Genomic DNA, 22,543 nt, shown 5'->3' on the forward strand with positions numbered 1-22,543 from the left:
AAAAATTAGAATATTAAATTTTTAATTTTTATGCTAATGTTGTGTTTGATATTTAATTTTAGCAGTGTAATAAGTATTTGTTGTGTCATAAATTCAGAATTTTATATTGTAAAACTAGTTGTTTTGCGTTATAAGATTGGCCGTTGCAAAACTAGTTATTATGAAAGTAGCCATTGAAAACTAGCCGTTGTAAATAAAGTTATATAAATGTCCAATGTTTCATCATCTAACATATTCTCATACAACATACACAATATTTCTCTCTTATTTCTAACACTTTGGTTACCATATAATGGATCCAAACATCGATTTAGATTATGTTTTAGATTAAATGATAGATGGGGAATTGGAAGACAACACCAATGAAAAAATCATTAGGTTGATACTTGAGAGTCAATGACAACTGCATGGCAACACCACCGGATGTAGCCAAATTAAGAAGAGTGGTGCATCGTAATCGTGAAGAAGGTCATGATCGATTGTTCAATGACTATTTTTTAGAAAATCATGTGTACACAGACATTCAGTTCCGAAGAAGGTTTCGTATGTGAAGACATTTATTTCTCCGAATTGTAGACACGCTCAACAACCATGATGAATACTTTCAAATGAGGGTCGATGCACTACGTTCAAAAGGCTTATCTCCATTGCAGAAGTGCACAACTGCTATTCGTATATTGGCTTATGGACCACCTATTGACAATATGGATGAATACGTTCGAATTGGTGAAACAACTACAGTGGAATGCTTGGAGCGATTTGTATCAGGCATGTGAATCATATTTGGGAATAAATACTTGAGGAGACCAAATAACGAAGACACCAAAAAACTACTACAAATGGGAGTAGCACGTGGATTTCCAAATATGTTAGGTTCCATTGATTGTATGCATTGGGAATGGAAAAATTGTCTAGTTGCTTGGAAAGATCAATTTTGTTGAGGTGATTATCGCAACTCAACAATCATTCTTGAAGCCGTGACATCACAAGACTTATGGATTTGATATGCATTTTTTTGGAACCGTCGATTCAAATAATGATATTACCATGTTAAATGGATCTAACGTATTTGATAAAGTTTTGTTAGAACGTGCGCTTGCAGTGCAATTCATAGTGAATAGAACCCAATATAATATGGGATACTATTTAGCGAATGTTATTTATCCAAACTTTGCCACATTTGTGAAGACAATCTCAATGCCACAAGGAGAAAAACGAAAATTATTTGCACAACGACAAGAATCGGCAAGAAATGATGTAGAATGAGCGTTTGGAGTGCTCCAATCTTGATTCACAATTATACATGGTCTGACACATTTTTGGGATGCTGGTAAAATGAAGAATACATTATTGTATAACATGATTGTTGAGGACAAACATGACATGTATCAAAATAATATTGATTATGATAGTGTAGGTAATAGCACTTCAACATTCGAAGTATCTTTAGGTGTTCACCCTACTATCAGATCAACATACCTCCAAAGGAGAGCACAACTTCATGACAAACAACAACACCGTCAACTTCATGCAAATTTAGTTGAGCATATTTGGGAATGTTTCGGAAATGAAAATAACAATTAATTTTATGTAATATTTTTTTATTTTTCATCATTATGCTTTTTAATGTCATTGTATTTATTTATCTATTATTATGTAAAAATGTTTTTTATTGTTACACATTTCCTTTCAATGTTATGTAATTTTTTTATTTTTAATTTATATTTAATATTTTCTTCATTTATTCATATTTATTATTTGTAGATGTTGGTTCTTTGTAAAAGTTCTGCAACTCTTAAACCTGCACAAGATCAAAAAGAAAAAAAAATAGAAAACACAGCAAACAAATACAGCAGAGCAAGAACCCAAAGATTTACGTGGTTCGACAATGTGCCTACATCCACGGGAAAGTGCAACTCCTCATCATCACATTGATCATGAAATTACAAGTTCAATACAAGCTGTAGCTAGCTTTGATCTCTCTTCGTTTCTCTTTTGACAAAATCTCTCTCAATCACCTAGCTCTCTTTCTCTATTGAACTCTCTATTTTTCGGCATTTTTGATTTTTCAGCTTCTCTGTTTTTCAGCCACTCTCAAAACCCACCACTGCATTACATGATCAAGAATATATATGTACACTCTAGCTATGCTTTGGTGCCAAAACCAATTCAATTATATTAACTGAAAACAGTTATGACAGCACTACTTTAAAGTCTTCTCACTTGTGTCATTTGTGATTTTGAGTCACACACCACAATAGACATAAAAACTGAAAAAAGAAATTAATTATTCTTATAATAAATAATTTAAATGTTTGGATTTCTTACAGTTTCTTGTATTGGAGTAAGATTTTGTATAAGTTTCTTATGAGTGGTAAGACATTGTAGGGACGGGACCACAAAGAGTGTTGTGAGGACCACAAAAAATTATTAAAAAAACTATATAAGAAACTTGCACTGGAGATGTCCCAAGTAACTGTTGGTGGGTGTTACGGCCAAGTCTTCTGCAAGTTAGATACAACACAATGTAATAAGACCTTAAGTATCTATTCTAGACGGCGAAGAGTAGGTAGTTGGTGGATATCAGTTAGTTTGCTAGAAGAAATAAAAACAAAAAAGATATTGAGTTGTAATTGGGAAGTTAGACATTTGTTGAGTGGAACCGTGGCCCAAGATACTTAAACCAAATGACTTGTGGTAAGGTATGGTTTCTATTTTTCACCTTTTCGACAACTAGAAAATATGACATACTTAAATATTTGTGAGTGAACTGCTTTAATGGTTGATATTTTATTTTTATTTAATTTTTTACTGCTTTTAGGGATTAAGTGATGATTTTTTTATTTAATTAGGGACAAATTTAGAGAAGTGGAAGAACACGAGTAAGGTTATGAAACTATATTCCCTAAAATAGATTAGAAAAAAAAAGATTCCATATGCAAAAGACATGAGATAACACGAGTGTAATTAGGAATTCAGAAGTGCAGGCTCTTAAAGCTTGGACAAACCAGTGCCTAGGTGGACTAGTTAGAATCAAAGTAAGAGATGTTGGGTGTAAAAATTTATGACATTCAGAAATGTACTTTAGAAAGTAGAGTGACTAAAACAGAAAATCAAGGAAGTGAATTCTTATTTACTCTATTTATTATCGACATGCTTGTATTCATGGTTAATTTTAATACATTAGTTAGGAAGTTGGTTACCCTGATTAGCTTTATAAGCTCGATTGTATCCTTGTAAAATGATCTTTCTCATTTTAATACAATTTTATTTTTAAGTTCTGTAATTTTTCTCTAATTATTTCATCTCTCTTGAGCTCAATCATGTTTACTAATTACTAACAATATAAAACGGACAGAGCAGTGTTGATCAATCTGATTATATGACACATCATAACATGTAGAAAATTAGAAACAAAAGTATTTGGTTGATGTGTTTTTCATGAAACCCACATATTTGTTCCACTATTTTTATAGAGCTACATCTTTTCATTTAATTCATTGCTTGTTTTAGACTTTTTCAATTGCAAGGGCCATATATATATGATCTTAAAATAACATAAAATTTATACAAGAAAATTTGACAAATCAGCAACAACATAGTATATCATTGAAAAAAGAGAGAATTAGCACTTACAAAATTTGCAAAGGTAATAGGTTTACAAGATACTAAGGAAATGTGTCATTGATATTGCAACTCCTTAATATCCTATTATGTCATGACCCACCCTTGAACCATGATCGGCGCACACACTATAATTTCCTTAGTCTAGCTAACCTAAGAATCCTCACTAAAAATCACAACTAAAACATCATCCAAAAGAGGTTACAAAAAATTCAACAAAATTTCCTCTAAAAATAGGTCAAACCCCATATTGAATAACATGTAAAAAAACATATCATACATCTAAACAAATCTATACAAATATATCTTCCGATCCAATAATTAGATATCAAAACCACAAATCACAACATAGACTCTTGACATATTGTCCAAAATATCAACTAATAGTGATGTTGGTCATAATTACTAATCATCAAAGTGTCTCAAATCAGCATAATTACATCATTACCATATCGATAAGAGAAGATCATTTAAATTTCAAAATAAAGAAATTATCTTTATATATATTACTACTCTTATCCCTATAGTTACATTATACTAGAGTCACAAAAAAATACTCTCCATTAAACGAACTGGATGCCTACTAAAAGATAATCAAATTCCTGGATAAGTTGACAAATCCTAGGAAGTCAGTTACTCCCTTATTTGTGAATATGAGAAAATAAAATAAAATAAGGGCATGAGTCACCAAGACTTGATGAAAGCATAAAATACATAGTGAATAGGAAGAAAAACACAACATAGCACGAGTTTTTACATTAAAAAAAAATTAAATGACATTAAATAAAATAAGGGAATTTGGAGAGGGGGAGGAGGAGGGTCACATGTTTTATAAAACTAAGTGGTGGAGGGTTTTTTTATTATTTCATATACATTAAAAGATTAAAAAAAGGTATGTTTCATGTTATAAAATCAAATATGTGAATTCTCATCAATATCTCATCATTTAGATTTTGTACTCCTCAAATCACTACCTATAGTGAGGCACTGATTCCCAATGAGAAAAACTAGAATAAAAATACCAAGAATTAAAGCAATTCACTCACAAATATTTTAGGTATTTCATATTCTGTAAGCATGGAAAAGTTGAATGAGGTTTATTTATTTATTCACTCAAGCATTTCAGGTATGTCACAATTAAAGCAATTTATATGATTAGTATTTAAAAGTTAGAACATACAAGTTTTTCAAAATAGAATAGTCAGGAAATCGACATATTTAATTATATAAAACAATGTGTATTTAAAAAAAGAATAAAAAATGAATTCTAAGTCTCTTGCTCTATTATTCCTACAATAAAAATGTGTATTTTATTTGTGTAAATGTTAGCATGTGTGTTATCTATTTACACCGTATCTAATCTAATTGATAAGTATAGTATAAAATTCAAATTCCATAATCCTCATAAATTTCCTTCTGCTGTTGTACAATTTCTCACATAACCATACAAAGACCACAACATCATTTGACAATAATCATTTATGAGAGAAAATATCAGCAGCATGTGAATGACTAATTAAGATAAATAGTGTAAAAACGATAATGTTCAATTATAAAAGGCATATGATTAGGACCCCAAATATCATAATGTAGAATAAGAAAGGAAGAAAACTCTATTTATTGATACTAGCAAGAAAACATATCTTAACAAAACAGAGATAAGAGACTATGCAATAGAACACGATGAAACAAAATATAGTTTCCGGAACACTACCAGATCTGCAAGAGAGAGAGAGTTGGGAGAACACTTCCAGATCCGCAAGAAAAAAATATTGCATCAACGATTCCAGATCTTCAAGAAAGAGAATATGAGCGTTTTGGGTAGAAAACTATGTTAGAGTTTGTAAATCACATTGAGAATAGAAAAGGACACTAAGAAAAATCCTAAACCAAAAATGAGAGCTGGAGTTTGGGAATCCACCATGTTTTGGCACTATGATGAACTTCAAACCCTAAATGAGAGCTGGATTTTGGGCGCTGGTGTTTTTCCGTAGATAGGTCTACACTATTGAACACTTCCAGATCGCAAGAATAAATGTTGCATCAATGATTCCAGATCTTCAAGAAAGAAAATATGAGCGTTTTGGGCACAAAACTATATTAGAGTTTGTAAATCACATTGAGAATAGAAAAGAACACTGAGAAGAACCCTAAACAAAAAATGAGAGCTAGAGTTCGGGAATCCACCATGTTTTGGCACCATGATGAACTTCGAACCCTAAATGAGAGCTGGATTTTGGGCGTTGGTGTTTTTCCGTAGATAGGTCTACATATTGAGTTGCAATTTTTTTAAAAAATAATAATATATTGTAAAGCCTGTTGAAATAGAATTAAAAAATTATACTGGTGAATGTTAAAGTTATTACTTTATTACTATTAAGTGATACGTGTAATATAAGTTGGTGGTCATTAGCTTTTTTGTAAAAAAGAATTATAATATTTCTGGCAGTTTATTAAGACTGCCACAAAAAAAATGTTTTTTTTGTGGTGAATGTCCCGGTTTTTATTCATGACAAAAGCTTCTATCTCAGCTTTTATTGCATCTATCCTGGTAACTAGTAGGCTCAACCTCATATGACAAGGACATAAGGTAATGGTGACAGAAAGATGAGATGCGAGAATATATGAGAACATTGTGTAAAGGATATAAGCACCTTGGGGATGATTGTGCAATGAAATTGCAATGATAGTTAGCAAGGTTAATGGGTGGTTTATGTGGTTTGGTTGATTGATAAAGAGGTTGAGGTTGGACAAGAGACAATAGTGTTGAGTTGTTTGGTGGAGATGGAGAAGGTGGGATATTGAGGTCTGGTTGATCAACATTGTATTAGGAAGGAAAGGAAGAATATGGCTCATTTTTGGTTCAATTTGAGATGTGTTATGTGGAGTGGGTTGAGTGGACAATGAGCCAAGGTTAGGGAGACAAATCGTGGTAGGGAAAGGTGTTGGGCTAATAAGAAATTGGTTGTCATGACAGGAAGTAGTCTTGATAAAAGGAAAAATCATTTCATGAAATATGATATTTCTAGAAATAAATATTTGGTTCAATTGGTTGTCATGAGAGGAAGTAGTCTTGATAAAAAAAAGAAAATCGTTTCATGAAATATGACATTTCTTGAAAAAAATATTTCCTTTGTGCCTAAGTCTAAAATAAAAAAACCTTTAGTCCCATTTTGAAATCCCATAATTGTTCCAAATTGTGAATGAGGATCAAATTTGTGAGGATGGGTCGTGTGATTTTATGCATAGGCTAAACAACCAAAGACCTTTAGATTTAGAAGATCAGGGGTTGTTTGTGTAGAAGTTCAAAAGGAGTTTTGTTCCATTTGATGGGAGATGGGACATAGTTTATTATGTGAACAATATGCTTAACAACACAGGGCCAAAAATGATTCAGAATGTGACTGAAATATGAGTGCTCTTGCCACATTAATAATGTGTTGCTGTTTTCTCTTCATTCTCCCATTTTGTTGGCGCGAGGCAACACAACTAGTTCATGCAAAATGCCTTTAGAAGCATAAAAATCATTTAAGAAAAACTCAGGTCCGTTACAAACTCAACACTTAAACAAAAAAATTGCACAAAACACAATCTAAAATTGTTTTTTCAACTGTTTATTTTATTTTATTTTTCAGTAAAATAAAATCACAACAATAGTGAATTATAATTTTTTTTACCAAAAAGAATCATAGAACTATGAAACAAACCTTCAGAGCTTCACTAAGAGGAACCAAACCTCCATTTGCAAGCTCAATGCAACAACTTGGAAAAAACAGTCCAAAAAATAAAATTCAAAAACCACAAAGTCAGAACTCCAATCTCATTTCAAAAATAGAGAAAGCAACCAGAAAAAATAGAGCAGAAAAAAAAAATCAAAATCGAAGAAAAAAAAATCATAAACAAGGTTCTAACATTTATTAGCTTCTCGGCATTCCTCGTCGCCATTTTCAGCTTCAATAGAGGCTAAAGGTCATCTGGATGTTTCAGAAGAGGATAGGCTCTTTCTGGTAGCTTCTAGAAGTTGGTGGAGGTGCTCCATGCCCGCCATCCTCTCGTTTGAGTCCTTCTCACGTGATAGTTCCATTGCTTCCTCCATTTCTTTCTTCGATCAAATCTAAAGAAGAGTGACCCACCTTCTTCAGATCGTTGGCTCGTTGCAAATAACAAAATCTAAAAGAAACAAGAACAAGAACAAGGACAAGAACAAAAACAAGGACACAAACAAGAACACAAATAACAGAACAAGAAAAAAATACGAATCTGAGACAAATTACAAAGAAAAAAGAATTGGATAGGATAAAACCTGTATCAAGAGCCGAAGTTGTGATACTAGATGATGTGATCCTGACTAGAAGCGGATCGCTTGATATAGGCTACAAAGTTTTGGATAACACCACTTTCGGAGAGGGAAGATAAGTCAGGATAGACGCCACAAGGATTACCTTGATAAGTCCGAAATTGGTTCAGCGAGGAACCCAGAGAGAAGTTCTCACAAAATTTTTATCAAATGCCTAAAGTGCTTCTATTGAAAATGAAATCCATACATATAGTGTATCTGAATGAAAAGATAGAAATAGACATGGGCCTACAAAACTGTTTTGGCCAAAATTGCAACAAGAAAAATTATAAATAAAAAAGACCATATTTGGCATGGGCCTTCAGCAACAATTAATATTCTTGGTAGTGCCTCTGTCTTTAAGCCTTCATCTTTCTCCACTTAGGCCTTGTTGAGTATGTCTGCTACCATTTGTTGGGAGGTATCCCCTGACTGTTTGGTCATACTCCTGGTCATATGTCCTTGTATTTGGGCAGTTTTAGGATTCTCATCATTTCCTTCTTCTTGGAAAGCATTTTTCCTTAAATGTTCAAAATCATCACTTGCCACAAATGGAGTCAAGTTAATAACATTAAATGAAGAAATTACTCCATACTCACCTGGAATATTGATCTTGTAAGTATTGTCATTGATCCTCTCTAGTACATAGAAAGGTCCGTCTCTTCTAGGTTGAAGTTTGGACTTCCTTTGTTTAAGGAACCTCTCTTTCCTCATGTGTACCCAAACCCAATCACCTGGTTCAAGTACCACTTCCTTCCTATTCTTGTTAGCTTGCTTGGCATATCTTTCATTCTTCTTTGCAATTTGAGCCTTCACCTACTCATGCAATCTTGTCACATACTCAACTTTAGCCAGTGCATCCTTATGCTTAAAATCAGAAGTGTTAGGCAATGGTAGCAAATCAAAAGTAGTGAAGGAGTTAAAACCATACACTACTTCGAATGGAGAGTGTTTTGTAGTGCTATGTACAACCCTATTGTATGCAAATTCAACATGAGACAGACATTCTTCCCAACTCTTTATATTCTTTTTAATTACAGCTCTAAGAAGAGAAGACAAAGTTTGGTTTACTACCTCAGTTTGGACATTAGTTTGAGGATGACATGTGGTGGAAAAGAAAAGCTTCGTTCCAACCTTACCTCATAGTGTTCTCCAAAGTGACTAAGGAACTTGGTGTCTCGGTCTAAAATGATGCTTCTTGGTAGTCCGTGGAGACACACCACTTTCTTGAAAACTAAATCAAGAACATCAATCTCTTGGGAATTGCTTTTGTAAGTTGGCCTGTTAGGCAATAAAGCTCCTCGAAGGAGGTCAATTTGATGTTCTAAGCCTCTTGAAGGTGGCAGTCCATGAGGAATCTCCTTGGGAAAGATATCTTTAAATTCCTGCAATAGGGGTTCAACACTAGGAGAAACATAAATAGTTAACTCATTAGAATTATCAATAGAAATTTTACTGTCTTTGCTTTGCAGTAGATAGAGTGGCTAACGAGCATGTAACACAATCCTCACTTCACTTGCCTTTGCTAAACAATTAAATTTTATCTCATGTGTATCACTCTTCTTTTTCCTATTCCTCTTTGGTGCCTCACTCTTTTCTTTCTCTTGTTCTCTCTTTTTTCCCATTCTGATTTGGTCATCACACATTTCTCTAGGGGACAAAGGTTTAAGAATAATTTTCTGGTCATGGTGCTGGAAAGAAATCTTGTTGGTGAAGCCATCATGCACTGCTTTGGTGTCATATTGCCATAGTCTTCCCAGCAGTATATGAGTTGCCTCCATTGGAATCACATCACACAACACTCTATCATTGTATCTTCCAAGGTGAAACACCTCAATCTGCTGAGTCACTTTTACCTCTTCACCTTCACTAAGCCACTGAAGTCTGTATCGCCTAGGATGGGGCTTAGTATCCAAATTCAATTTGGACACTAACCTAGAACTTGCAACATTGGTACAACTTCCTCTATCAACAATTAAAGAGCAAAGCTTACCATTAATTATACATCTGGTGTGGAAAATATTTTCTCTTTAGGTGTCATCCAATGGCTGCATCTGACTTCCCAATAACGTTCTCACTATTAGCATATCACCCTGCATGACTTCCTCCTCAAGCTCTTCTTCCACTTCTGATTCACTAGTGATTTTTCCATCTGCCTTTATGATCATGGTCCTCCTTCTTGGACAGATAGAAGCAATATGTCTTATGCCTAAGTATTTGAAGCATTTTGTGTTTCTGGTACTGGTGTTGGATAATGAGGTAGAATTATGCTTGGTTTCAACACTGGAAACTGTTGACTTTCCATGGGGACTAGATGAGTTGCCAACCTCTTTCTTGGATCTGTTGGTCCGGTTCTAGTTGAAATTGTTAGGTGAGTTCCTTCTGGGTGATGATAATCACCACCACCATCACTAGCTCCTGCCATAATAAACAAAGAAGAAAATCTTCTGCAGTAATTTAAAAAAAAAAAGGTTTCAAGACCTCACCACACTCTACTCATGTGTTTCTTTCTTTGATGGTAGTACACTCATGTTTGATGCTCTTAATATAGGCTTTTGTGTGATGTTTTTCACTCTTGCCTTTTATCACTCACTCCCTCTAAAGTTCCTCGATAAATCAAATTAGATGCACAAGGTAATATAACAGGAAAAATAGTTTAATTATCACATAGTCAGTAATAGATTTGGATAACAGATTGGAAAACAGATTTGGATAATAGATTGGATAACATATTTGGATAATTGATTGGATAACAAATTGGATAACAGATTAGATAACAGATTGGATAACAAATTAGATAACAGATATGTTAACAGATTTGATAACAAATATAATAATAGATTTGATATGATAACAGATTTGGATAATATATTGGATAACAGATATGTTAGCAGATTTGATAACAAATTTGATATGATAACAAATTTGATAACATATTTTGATAACAAATAGAAGAAACAAAGAAACTACTTAATTACATAGAAGAAGAGAACTAAATGAACGAAGATGACATGTAAACTTTAAATGATCATAACTTTTGCGATGGTTTTTGTTTGAGGCCCACTATATGTCAAAATGCTCAGAATTCAGAGGAGAATGACATTTGGTATGCTATTTTGGCAAAAAAAATGCCTCTAATAGCCTCAAATCCGTGTTCAAAGATCAAACACCTACTTTTTTTCTCTTTTTTTAACTTTCTGCAACCTTTTTTTTATAATTCTTTCTTTTCAAATTCATCTAGGATGATTTAGAAAATTCATTCAATAGGTAAATAGGAAAATAGAATCAAGAGCTACTAAACCCCTAAATTCCTCCAATAAGCCAAACTGGCCCCAAAACAAATTTGTAACAGAATTCAAACAATTTTTTTTGACACAGAATCTAAAAGAAACAAGAATAGGAATAAGAACAAGGACAAGAATGCAACAAGAACACAAACAAGAACACAACAAGACGCAAACAAGAATGCAAATAACAAAATAAGAACAAAACACGAACCTGAGACAAATTACAAAGAAAAAAGAATTGGATAGGATAAAACCTATATCAAGAGTCGAAGCTCTGATTCCAGATGATGTGATCCTGACTAGAAGTGGATCGCTTAATACAGGCTATAGATTTTTGGATGACGCCACTTCTAGAGAAGAAAGATAAGTCAGGGTAGACGCCACAAGGATTACCTTGATAAGTTCGAGATTGGTTCAACAAGTAACCTAGAGAGAACTTCTCAAAAAAAATTTATCAAATGCCAAAAGTAATTCTATTGAAAACAAAATCCATACATATAGTGTATCTAAACGAAAAGATAGAAATAGACATGGGCCTTCAAACACAGTTTGGGCCAAAATTACAACGAGAAAAATTATAAAAAAAACAATATTTGGCATGGGCCTTCAAATTAGTCTGGGTCTTCAGCAACAATTAATATTCTTGGTAGTGCCTTTACCTCTGGGCCTTCATCCTTCTTCACTTGGGCCTTGTTAAGTATGTCTAATATCATTTATTGGAGGGTATCCCCTGACTGTTTGGTCTTACTCCTGGTCATAGGTCCATGTAATTGGCCAGTTTTAAGATTCTCATCGTTTTCCCCTCATAGAATGCAACATTTTTAGTAGTGTTAGATTTGTTGCTCTTCTTTCTCACTCTTTGATTATGCCTTCAACAAAACTAATTGACCATTCTGGTTTTTGAAAGAAGAAGACAATATAACCCAATAGTATTCCAAATAGCCCTCCACATGCATATCATGTAGCTACAGGTTTCCAATCAAACCTGAATTCTTCATCGTGCTGAAATGTTGCTGAATCTGTTGGCAATTTTTCATCATTGTGGCAAGATTTTGACAAAGGCAACCCACATAGCCCTTGATTGCCTTCATAGGAATCATTCTAGAATGTGTCGATATCTTTACCTATTGGTATCATCCCCACCAGCTGGTTTTGTGAAAGGTTTAATGAAGAGAGGAAATGAAGATTGGTGGATGCCTTCGAAATCTCACCCATGAGCATGTTTGAAGAGAGGTCTAACCATTCTAGATTTTCCAAACCACTAAAGTTTTATGGAATAACACCAATGATTCTATTGTGGGAAAGGTTAAGCCCTTTGAGTGACTTTAACTCTCCAATGATTGCTGGAATCACTCCTCAAAATCTATTATTTGACAAATCAATATTTGTGAAAGTAATTAAGATCCTCTCCAGTTTATAAGTCTTTCCTTTTATCGTGATTACTACAGAATCATTGTAATTGGAAGAATCTTTCCCCCACATTAATAAACTATTTTGGAATCCTGCCATGAATTTGGTTCCTTGATAGATCTAAAAATTCAAGTTTTTAGCCCACTAAGGAATTTTTCTTCCCCATTGTTAAAAGTGAAGGAAAGAAATTTATTGTTAGAGAAATCAAGATTTTTTATAAATTGTATATTAAAAAATTTGTGAAAATCTACAAGGCCACACAAGTTGTTTCATGATAGTCTCAACTCAATGAGATTTTGTAGATGAAACATTGGGTTAGGGATATTACCTTGTAGCTTGTTATAAGAGAGATCACATGCAATAATGCAAGGAAATAGAAGAAAATTCACCAATTGGCCCTGTAAGCCGATTCCCACCAAGAGATAAGTATGACAAAAATGAAAAAAAAAACATTAGGGAATTGTTCCGTTTAGGGAGTTACCAGAAAAATACAGATATATTAAATTAGAAAGTCCACTAATTTTGTCTGGCATTGGGCCAACTAATTGTATGAACAAATTAAGTAACTAAGCTGAGTTAGCCCAGACAATGATGATGGCAATTGGCCCACTAGGTTGTTTCTTGAAAGATCAAAACTTTCTAATTTGCTAAGCTTGTCAAACAAATCGGTGATCTCACCACCAAAATTATTATATGAAAGATCTAAGTTAGATGCTGAAGGTTGAAAAGAAATGATGGAATCTCATAACCTAAGTTATTCAAATCGAGGCCCTAATGATTTACTTGGGTGATGTTCGCAAAATATTGAGCAATGGCTCCAGTGAAGCTATTATGAGAAAAAACAATGAAAGTGAGATGTTGAGGATTTGAAAGTGATGATGGAATCTCATTGCTGAAATTGTTCCAACAAAGGTCCAAGTGTTATACTTGTGTGAGATTAGATAAAAACAGAGGAATAGGTCCTTTGAAGTCAGATGAATGAAAATCCAAATAGTTAGGAGACTTCAAATGGTTAATGGAATTGAGAAGTTTTCCTAAAAAACCAGTGAAAGATAGATCCATGTATCTACAAGATTTCCTCCAATTGAACTCTAGAAGTTCACCTTCAAGATAATAATTATGAGACAGATCAAGCTTTTGAAGATTGGGTGAACAAAGTATGTTACTTGCTAACTTCCCTTGCAATATTGTATCTCGAAGACTAAGAGAGACCAAAGAGGATGAGAAATTAAACTAACAAAGAAAGAGAGCTCAGTTCAATGGAAGACATATCTAGGAAATCAAGAGTGAGCTCCCTTATATCAGTTGCATTTAAAATGACATTTTCCAGGGTTGCTGCTTCAATTCTCATTCAATCTGACGATAAGATCAAGCTAGACTAATTTTGAGAGGTGAGATATTTTGGAAGGAATGAGACCAAAAAATTCCATGGCACATAGATTTAGATGAGGTAGAGACACAAGATCATCAAACCCGGAAGGCATTGGAGAAAGGAAAAAGTCATTGAAGGTAAGGTTGAGTTTTTGAAGATGAATGAGTTTGAAGAGAGTAGACCTGGCAATATGATAGTTGTAACAAAATTTTTGTAAATAACTGTAACTTTTCAAAGATGATTTTCTCAAAATCATCTTTGAAAATACCTTACTACATCGGTTCGTCAAGAACCATCTTTGAAAATGCATCTCACTTGCGGCTGCTCACATTCTTCAAGAATCGTCTCTCCAACTGGCCAAAACCCTAAGCCCCAATCTCACGAAGGATCAAAAGCAGAGGCTCTGCATTCAGTGCCTGGCTAGCCCTTCTTCTTGCGCTCCAATAATGATCAACTCGAACCAATTCAATCCCCACTCTCTTTCTCTCTCTCTGTTGCAAATGACCCTTCTTCAGGGCAATGCCAAGAAGGGCGAAAAAACTTGATGAAGTCGACGGAGAACTCGTCCTCTCTATTGAAAAGTTGCAGGAGATCCAAGATGAGCTTGAAAAGGTGCACCAATTTTTTTCAATTCCCCTCCCACTCTTCTTTTTCCTTTTGTTCAGCTTTCATTTTGTGTAATTTGAATCATCCTTCGGGTTTTTCCAAGGTTTTTATATGCGATGTTCAAAATGTGGCTTTTGCTTTTGGAGTCTCAGAGTTGCACTCGTGCTCAATGTGTTTGGTAATCTATTTCTAGTTTTGAAACGTGTTTTAATGAACCTATTTTTGTTTTTTTTTGTTTTTGGTTTGTTTGGGTTATATTTTAGATCAATGAGAAAACCAATGACAAAGTGCTCGAAATAGGGCAGAAGTACAATGAGATACGGAAGCCCGTCTATGATAAGAGGAATGATATTATCAAGGCTATCTCCGAATTTTGGTTAACTGCTGTGAGTTTGAGTTTTTATACATATTATGAAATTGTTGTTTGTTATGATATTGGGAATGCATTGTTTACTATTGTTATTGTCCTTGGGTAGTTTTTGAGCCATCCTGCTCTTGGTGATCTTTTGAACGAGGAAGATTAGAAGGTCTGACCATTTTTTCATATACTTGTTTGATTTTGTTTGATTTTGTCTACCATAATTTGCATCCATGAAGTGATTTGGTTTTGTATGGATGGTTTTAGATGGTAGTGTGTGTGGGTTTGGAATTGAATGATTATTTTCCCAGTCTTCGCCAAGTAAAATTGACCCACGACGTGACCAACTTGAATTTCATTTCATATGCTTTTACAATTATACTTATTTTATTTTCTGTTATCACTCTATATATGGTGATGATGAAGATAAATTTCAGTTTTAGCCAGGCATTTCTTTTACAATTGCAAAACTTTGGAAAATGCCAATGTCAATTTTTAATTACTTTAGTGCTTTTGCCTTTTCCTTTTTTAACCTTTTAAGAAATACTAATGAAGTCAAGCTCTAGTCATTGAATGGCCTTAATTTGCTCCACATAATATGTAACCTCAATGAGACAATATTTGAGATATAGATACGTAATAAAATTTATTTTTCAAGTGAAGGATTTTAATATTGCAGAAGGGGAGGAAGATATCAGTATCTATGCTCGTTATGTAGGTAAAATTATTTTCATTATTTTTATCCTTTCGTTTGTTATATACTTCTATCATCATAAATTACTTTATTATGATCTTCATGTGACTGAAAAATGTTGTAGGTCTGCATTCATGCTTGGCAGATGTTTGGCATCTATGTTATCGCTATGGTAGAAAACCTGTTGTGATTATAAGTTTTATTTCATCAAATGTAAGCAGACTTCACCTTCAATTTGCATGTGATATTATTATGAGTTTATTGTCCAACTGAATAGTGGTTTCTATTTGGATTTTTGAATTTATTCTAACACTTTAATGTAAATTACAGTGTTGGATTGGACATTCAATTATTGTTGTTCTTAGTTATTCTAGGGGCCTCACATGGGGTATCTCTTATTTTTCTTCATAAGGCATTAGTAGAAAGAATGAATATAACATCGTTACGTTAACATCAATTTTTTAGAGAATCGATGTTAATAAAAACGTGGTGACATATTCATAAATAAAGAGAGTTGGTTAACATTGATTTTGAAAAAATTGATGCTAACGCAAGTTGATTAACATCAATTTAAGAAGAAACCGACGTTATAACATGAGTTCGTTAGACCTGTTGCTTTTCTTTCTCACTCTTTGATTAAATGCATTCAACAAAACTGATTAACCATTCTGGTTTCCCAAAGAAGAAGACAATACAACCCAATAGTATTCCAAATACCCCTCCACATGCATACCATATAGCTAGGGGTTTCAACCCAAACCAGAATTCTTCATCATTCTTAAATGTTGCTGAATCTGTAGGCAGTTTTTCATCATTGTGGCAAGATTTTGACAAAGGCAAGCCACATAACCCTTAATTTCCTTCATAGAAATCATTATGGAATGTGTCAAACATTTTACCTGTTGGTATCATCCCCACCATCTTGTTTTGTGAAAGGTTTAAGACCGATAGGAATTGAAGATTGGTCAATGCCTTTGGAATCTCACCCATGACCGTGTTTGAAGAGAGGTCTAACCATTCAAGATTTTCCAAACCACCAAAGTTTTATGGAATAACACCAGTGATTCTGTTGTGGGAAAGGTTAAGCCCTTTGAGTGACTTTAACTCTCCAATGATTGTTGGAATCACTACTTCAAATCTGTTATTTGATAAATCAATAGTTGTGAAAGTAGTTAAGATCCTTTCTAGCTCATAAATGTTTCCTTTTATGGTGATTACCATAGAATCATAGTAACGGGAAGAATAGTTTTTGCCTTCCATATATTCCAGACCATTATCGACATTCACCATCATTCCCTTAAAGTCTTCTATGCAAGCTGTTGGTAAATTGCCACTGAAATTATTGTTGGAGATGTCAAAAACCCACAACATGGGAAAACCATTCTTCGATTTCAAACAATTCTTGGTACCATTGAACCTATTAGCATGTAAAACAAGGACTTGCAACTGTTGAAGTGACTCTAGAAAAGTTGGAAATGTATCTTGTATGTTATTTTCTCCAAGGTCCAAAACTCTTAGCTGTTTGCACTTGACAATAGACCGAGGTAATGGTCCATCCAATTGATTTTCATTAAAATTCATAGTCTCCAATGCTTCTATCTCAAGATAGGTTTTCGGTATCATTCCACTAAGGTTGTTCCTTCGCAGATCCAAAACTAAAAGGTAAGGAAAGGTTCGAAGGCATTGAGGAAGCTTGCCTGTCAAGTTATTGTGAGACAAGTCGAGCATCTGAAGGAAGCTTGCATTGCAAAATAGTTGAAGAGATGTGTCCAGTCAATTTCTTATTTGAGACTGAAAAGTATTCAATGCCAGATGGGGGAACTGGAATATCTCCTTGCAACATGTTGAAGCTAAGGTCAATGTATTGCATGGTCTCCCATTAGAGCGAGGGATACCCAACCGATGTTAGAAGGTTATGAGAAAGGTCCAAAAAAGACAAAGTATCTTTCCATGTGCTATTAAACCATTTTGGAGTCCTGTCATGAATTTGGTTCCTTGATATATCTAAAAATTCAAGATATTTTAGCCCACTAAGGAGTTTTGGGAAACTATTGATATTGCATGAAGATAAATATAAAGAATGAAGGTTGCAAAATGTGTAGTCACCCTCAGTGCTGTTGAAATTGAGGTAGAGAAAATTATTGTGGGAGAGATCAAGACTTCCTAGAGATTGCATATTCAAAAATTTGTGAAAATCTACAAGGCCACTCAAGTTGTTTGATGATAGTCCCAACACAATGAGATTTTGTAGATGAAACATTGAGTTGGGGATATTACCTTGTAGCTTGTTATAAGAGAGATCACATGATTCTAAGGAAAAAGAAGAGAATTCACCAATTGGCCTTGTAAGTTTATTTTGGATCGAGTGGCCTCAGAATAATTAAGAAGGGGGGTTGAATTAATTATTCCTAAACCTTTACTAATTAAAAATTTACTCTTCTAAGGCTTTTACTTATGTTGTTAAGAGAATAAGGAATAGAAGAGAAACTTAACAGAAAGTAAAAGCGGAAATTAAATGCACAGCGGAAATTAAAAGAGTCGGGAAGAAGGAGACAAACACACAAGAGTTTTTATACTGGTTCGACAACAACCTGTGCCTACATCCAGTCCCCAAGCGACCTGCGGTCCTTGAGATTTCTTTCAACCTTGTAAAAATCCTTTTACAAGCAAAGATCCACAAGGGATGTACCCTCCCTTGTTCTCTTTGAAACCCTAGTAGATGTACCCTCCACTAGAACTGATCCACAAGAGATGTACCCTCTCTTGTTCTCAGTCAAACCTAAGTAGATGTACCCTCTACTTGTACCACAAAGGATGTACCCTCCAATGTGTTAAGACAAAGATCTCAGGCGGTTAAACCTTTGATACTTTGTGAATGGGGATACAAAAGAATTCTCAGGTGGTTAGTCCTTTGAACACTTTTTTATTAGGGAAAGGGAAGAATCTAAAGAATTCTCAGACTGTGTCGTTTTGAATTCTTTGACAAGGGAGAAGGGAGACACAAAAGAATTCAGGCAGTTAGTCCTTTGTTCTTTTGGAAAAGGGAGAAGAGAGACACAAAAAGAATTCAGGTGATTAGTCCTTAGCGAATTCTTTTTGGCAAAGGGAGAAGAGAATGAAAAGATGAATAGCATAAGTTTTCAAGGTTTAGAAAACCAGAAAACTTTGGAAAGCTTTTGGTACAAAGAAGAAGAAGAAGTTCAAAGAGTTTTAGGGCTTGTAAAAGATTGATTGAATAAGTGTTCAAGATACTTGAAATGCATAACAAAGCCTTGCTTTTATAGACTATTCATGTCTGGTCAAGACAACCATTAGAAGAGTTATGACTTTTAGAAAAACTTAAAAACCAATTTGAAAAAGTCAAAAACTATTTGATGAGTTACATCTTTTGATTTATTCAGAAACAGTCACTGGTAATCGATTACCAAAACAGTGTAATCGATTACACAAAGCTTTTATGTGAAAGGATGTGACTCTTCACATTTGAATTTGAATTTCAACGTTCAAAGGCACTGGTAATCGATTACCAAAAAATTGTAATCGATTACAGCCTTTTGAAATCAATTAGAACGTTGTATTCAGTTTGAAAACTTTTTCAAATCCATTTTGCTACTGGTAATCGATTACAACAATCTGGTAATCGATTACCAGAGAGTAAAAACTCTTTGGTAAACATGTTTTGAGAAAAATCCATGTGCTACTCAGTTTTTGAAAAAACCTTTTCATACTTATCTTGATTAAGCCTTTTCTTGATTCTTGAATCTTGATTCTTGATTCTTGAAATCAACTTTCCTCTTGAATCTTGAAGTGTTATTGATTCTATCTTGAATATCTTGAAATCATTCTTTGATTGACCTTTGAGCTTTTTGTCATCACCTTTGTCATCATCTTTTGTTATCATCTTTGTTATCATCAAAACATTTTTGAATCACTCTTGATTCATCATGAAGCTTTGCTTCTACAGTTTATTCCCATCAAGAGATAAGTATAACAATGATGACAAAGAAAAGCACCATTGGGCAATTGTTCCATTCAGGTAGTTACCAAAAAAATCCATATTAATTAAATTAGAAATTCCTCTAATTTTGCCTGGCATTGGGCCAACTAATTTATTCACAGAACATCTTAAATAACTAAGTTGTGTTAGCCCAAACAATGATAATGGCAATTGGCCCACTAGGTTGTTTTCAGAAACATATAATGCTTCTAATTTGCTAAGCTTGTCAAACAAATCGGAGATCTCACCACCAAAATTATTATATGAAATATCTAAGTAAGTGAGATGTTGAAGATTTGATAGTGATGATGGAATCTCACCACTAAATTTAGTCCCACCAAGGTCCAAGGGTTATAGTTGCATGAGATTAGATAAACATAGAGAAATAGGTCCTTCGAAGTCAGATGATTCAAAATCCAAATAGTTAAGGGGGTATTTGGTTTGGTTGTTTTCTGTTTTTATTTTCACCGGAAATAGAAAATGGTGATGGAAATGTGTTTGGTTGGATTTCTATTTTCATTTTCAGTGAAAATATATTCCCAAATGAACCAAAAACTGGAAACAATAAAATCTTGTTTTTAGTTGATGTCAGGAACCTCATTTTGGGTAAAATGAAAATGCGGTGGCAAGGATGTAATTTTAAGCAAATCTAAAAATACATTTCCTTTTGAAAACGCATTTTCAGTGTTTTTATTTCTTGAAAGCAAAAAACAAGAAGTCAAACCAAACATGTTTTCAGAATTCTAATCTTTTAAAAATGAAAATAGTTTTCAAAAAATAAAAACAGAAAATGGAAACAGAAAATAAAAATGCAAACAAAACACACCCTAAGAGACTCCAAATGGTTAATGGTATTGGGAAGTTTTTCTGAAAAAACCAGTGAAAGAGAGATCCAAGTATCTAAGAGGAGTGTTCCGATTGAACTCTGGAAGTTCACCTTTGAAATCCCAATTGTCAGACAGATCAAGCTTTTGAAGATTGGGTAAACAAAGTATGTTATTTGCTAACTTCCCTGCATGTGGAAGACTAACAGAGACCAAATAGGATGAAAAATTGACTAACAAAGATAGAGAGCTTGGTTTAATGGAAGACATATTTAGGAAATCAAGAGTGATCCCCTTTATATCAGTTACATTTACAATGACATTTTCCAAGGTTGCTGCCTCATTTCTCATTCCATATATTGAGAGATCAAGCGAGACTAATTTTGAGAGGTGAGAGATTTTAGAAGGAATAACACCACTAAATGCAGAGACATATAGATTTAGATGAGTGAGAGCCACAAGATCACCAAACCCAGAAGGCATTGGAGAATTGTAAAAATTATTGAAGGCAAGGTTGAGTTTTTGAAGATGAATTTGTTTGAAGAGAGTGGTGTTGGGATGAAATTCACCTTGATGGCAATTGCAACTAAGGTCTAAGCCAATTATGTGACCTGACTTGGTGTCACAACTCACCCCTTCCCACAAGCAGAAATTCTTACCATTTTCCCATGATTCTGTCTTCGGATAACAAGACTCACACTAATAAGAGTAAGAAGAGCAATTGAGAGTAAATGAGGTCTTGAAGCTAAGCAAGGCGGAGGCGTCATTATGGTTGCACCAAAACTTTTCTGTCCTCTTTCCACCTTATTGTATAAGTCATTGAAACTAACTAAGATAAAGTAAATTAATTCTACAGAGTTTAAGGAAATAGAACAAGCACCAAAACGAAGATTTCAAAATATATAACAAAAAAATCAATTTGAAGAATGAAACTATAAAACATAATCTTAGAAGAACACAATTTGAAGTAAAAAAGCATCTTACCAATCATGGCCAATCACAATTAACCTCCTAATTCTAGAAATAACAGTACACATTGGGCCAAAATATCAGAGTATGGCTGAGTACAGCCATAAAAGGAATTTAAGAACATATATTGCCTCAAAAGCATAGTCACTTGTCATAGAAACTACAGCTATTGTGAGGTTAGCTTGGGTTGTGGCATTACCACAGACATAGATACCACGTGGAGAAACAGCTGTTGCTGCTTGTAGCAACTAGCTCTTACCTAGATTACGATCACCTAGAAAATTGAAATTCCAATACTAATAGCTTATATTAAAAAAGGCTTTCCAAATATACCTGTGTATTCCGATGCAAGATATCTGAATGTTCCAGCCAAGCGTGTCTCAACAGAATACTTCTCATCTCATCGTTGATTAGAGTTCAGAATTGGAGGATGCCTGATTGGAGATCGTTAAAGTAGAAGTGATCGGGTTGGCGGAGGTACTGGAGTTGCCAGCGGTGTTGCGTGCTGAGGATGGAGGCCGGGCAACACCTGAAGTCGCCGTTGTTGATGTGCGCGACGGCAACATCGTGGTGGCCGAATTCAGAATCGATTTTTGATGGAGTTATGATGGTGGAAGAGAGTTTGGGATTTTTGGGTATGTGGGAGTTGTTGTGGTGGTTGTTTTCGTGGATGGTGGTGGGAGACATTGAGATTGGGGATTGAGAAATGAGGAATAGAGGCATATGCAAGACACTGGAAATGGAGTTTCAAGTGAGACAAGAGAGAGAAAGAAGGGTGGAAACGGTGAAGACGGAGGGAGGGAGAAAGAGGGTTTCAGAGTTTGTTTAGGGCTAGGGTTTTGTCTTTGGAGAGTGAGAATATGTATTCCCACTGGAGAGTGCGAGATAGTAGCTAGAGGGACACATTCAAATATTAAAAAAAGTGAAAAATCTTCAAAGACGTTTATATAGCCTTCTAAGACAATTTTCGAAAAACATCTTAGTACATCTCCAGTTACTTACAAAAATGTCACTGCCTGACATTCTAAGACGGTTTTTTGAAAACCGTCTTAGAAGGTGCGTCATA

At 34.3% G+C, this 22,543-nt stretch overlaps 3 pseudogenes; 1 reads left to right on the forward strand and 2 right to left on the reverse strand.

Moving 5' to 3' along the window:
* Window positions 1-407: 407 nt before the first annotated feature.
* Window positions 408-1,004, forward strand: LOC102668137 (uncharacterized; annotated as a pseudogene).
* An 11,095-nt stretch (window positions 1,005-12,099) lies between these two features.
* On the reverse strand, window positions 12,100-14,325 carry LOC102668275 (receptor-like protein 9DC3; annotated as a pseudogene).
* A 1,949-nt stretch (window positions 14,326-16,274) lies between these two features.
* On the reverse strand, window positions 16,275-22,164 carry LOC100796781 (receptor-like protein 7; annotated as a pseudogene).
* Between the last annotated feature and the right edge of the window lie 379 nt (window positions 22,165-22,543).

Source organism: Glycine max, chromosome 14 (assembly GCF_000004515.6).
Source record: "Glycine max cultivar Williams 82 chromosome 14, Glycine_max_v4.0, whole genome shotgun sequence".
In the NCBI taxonomy this organism is placed as follows: Eukaryota; Viridiplantae; Streptophyta; class Magnoliopsida; order Fabales; family Fabaceae; genus Glycine; species Glycine max.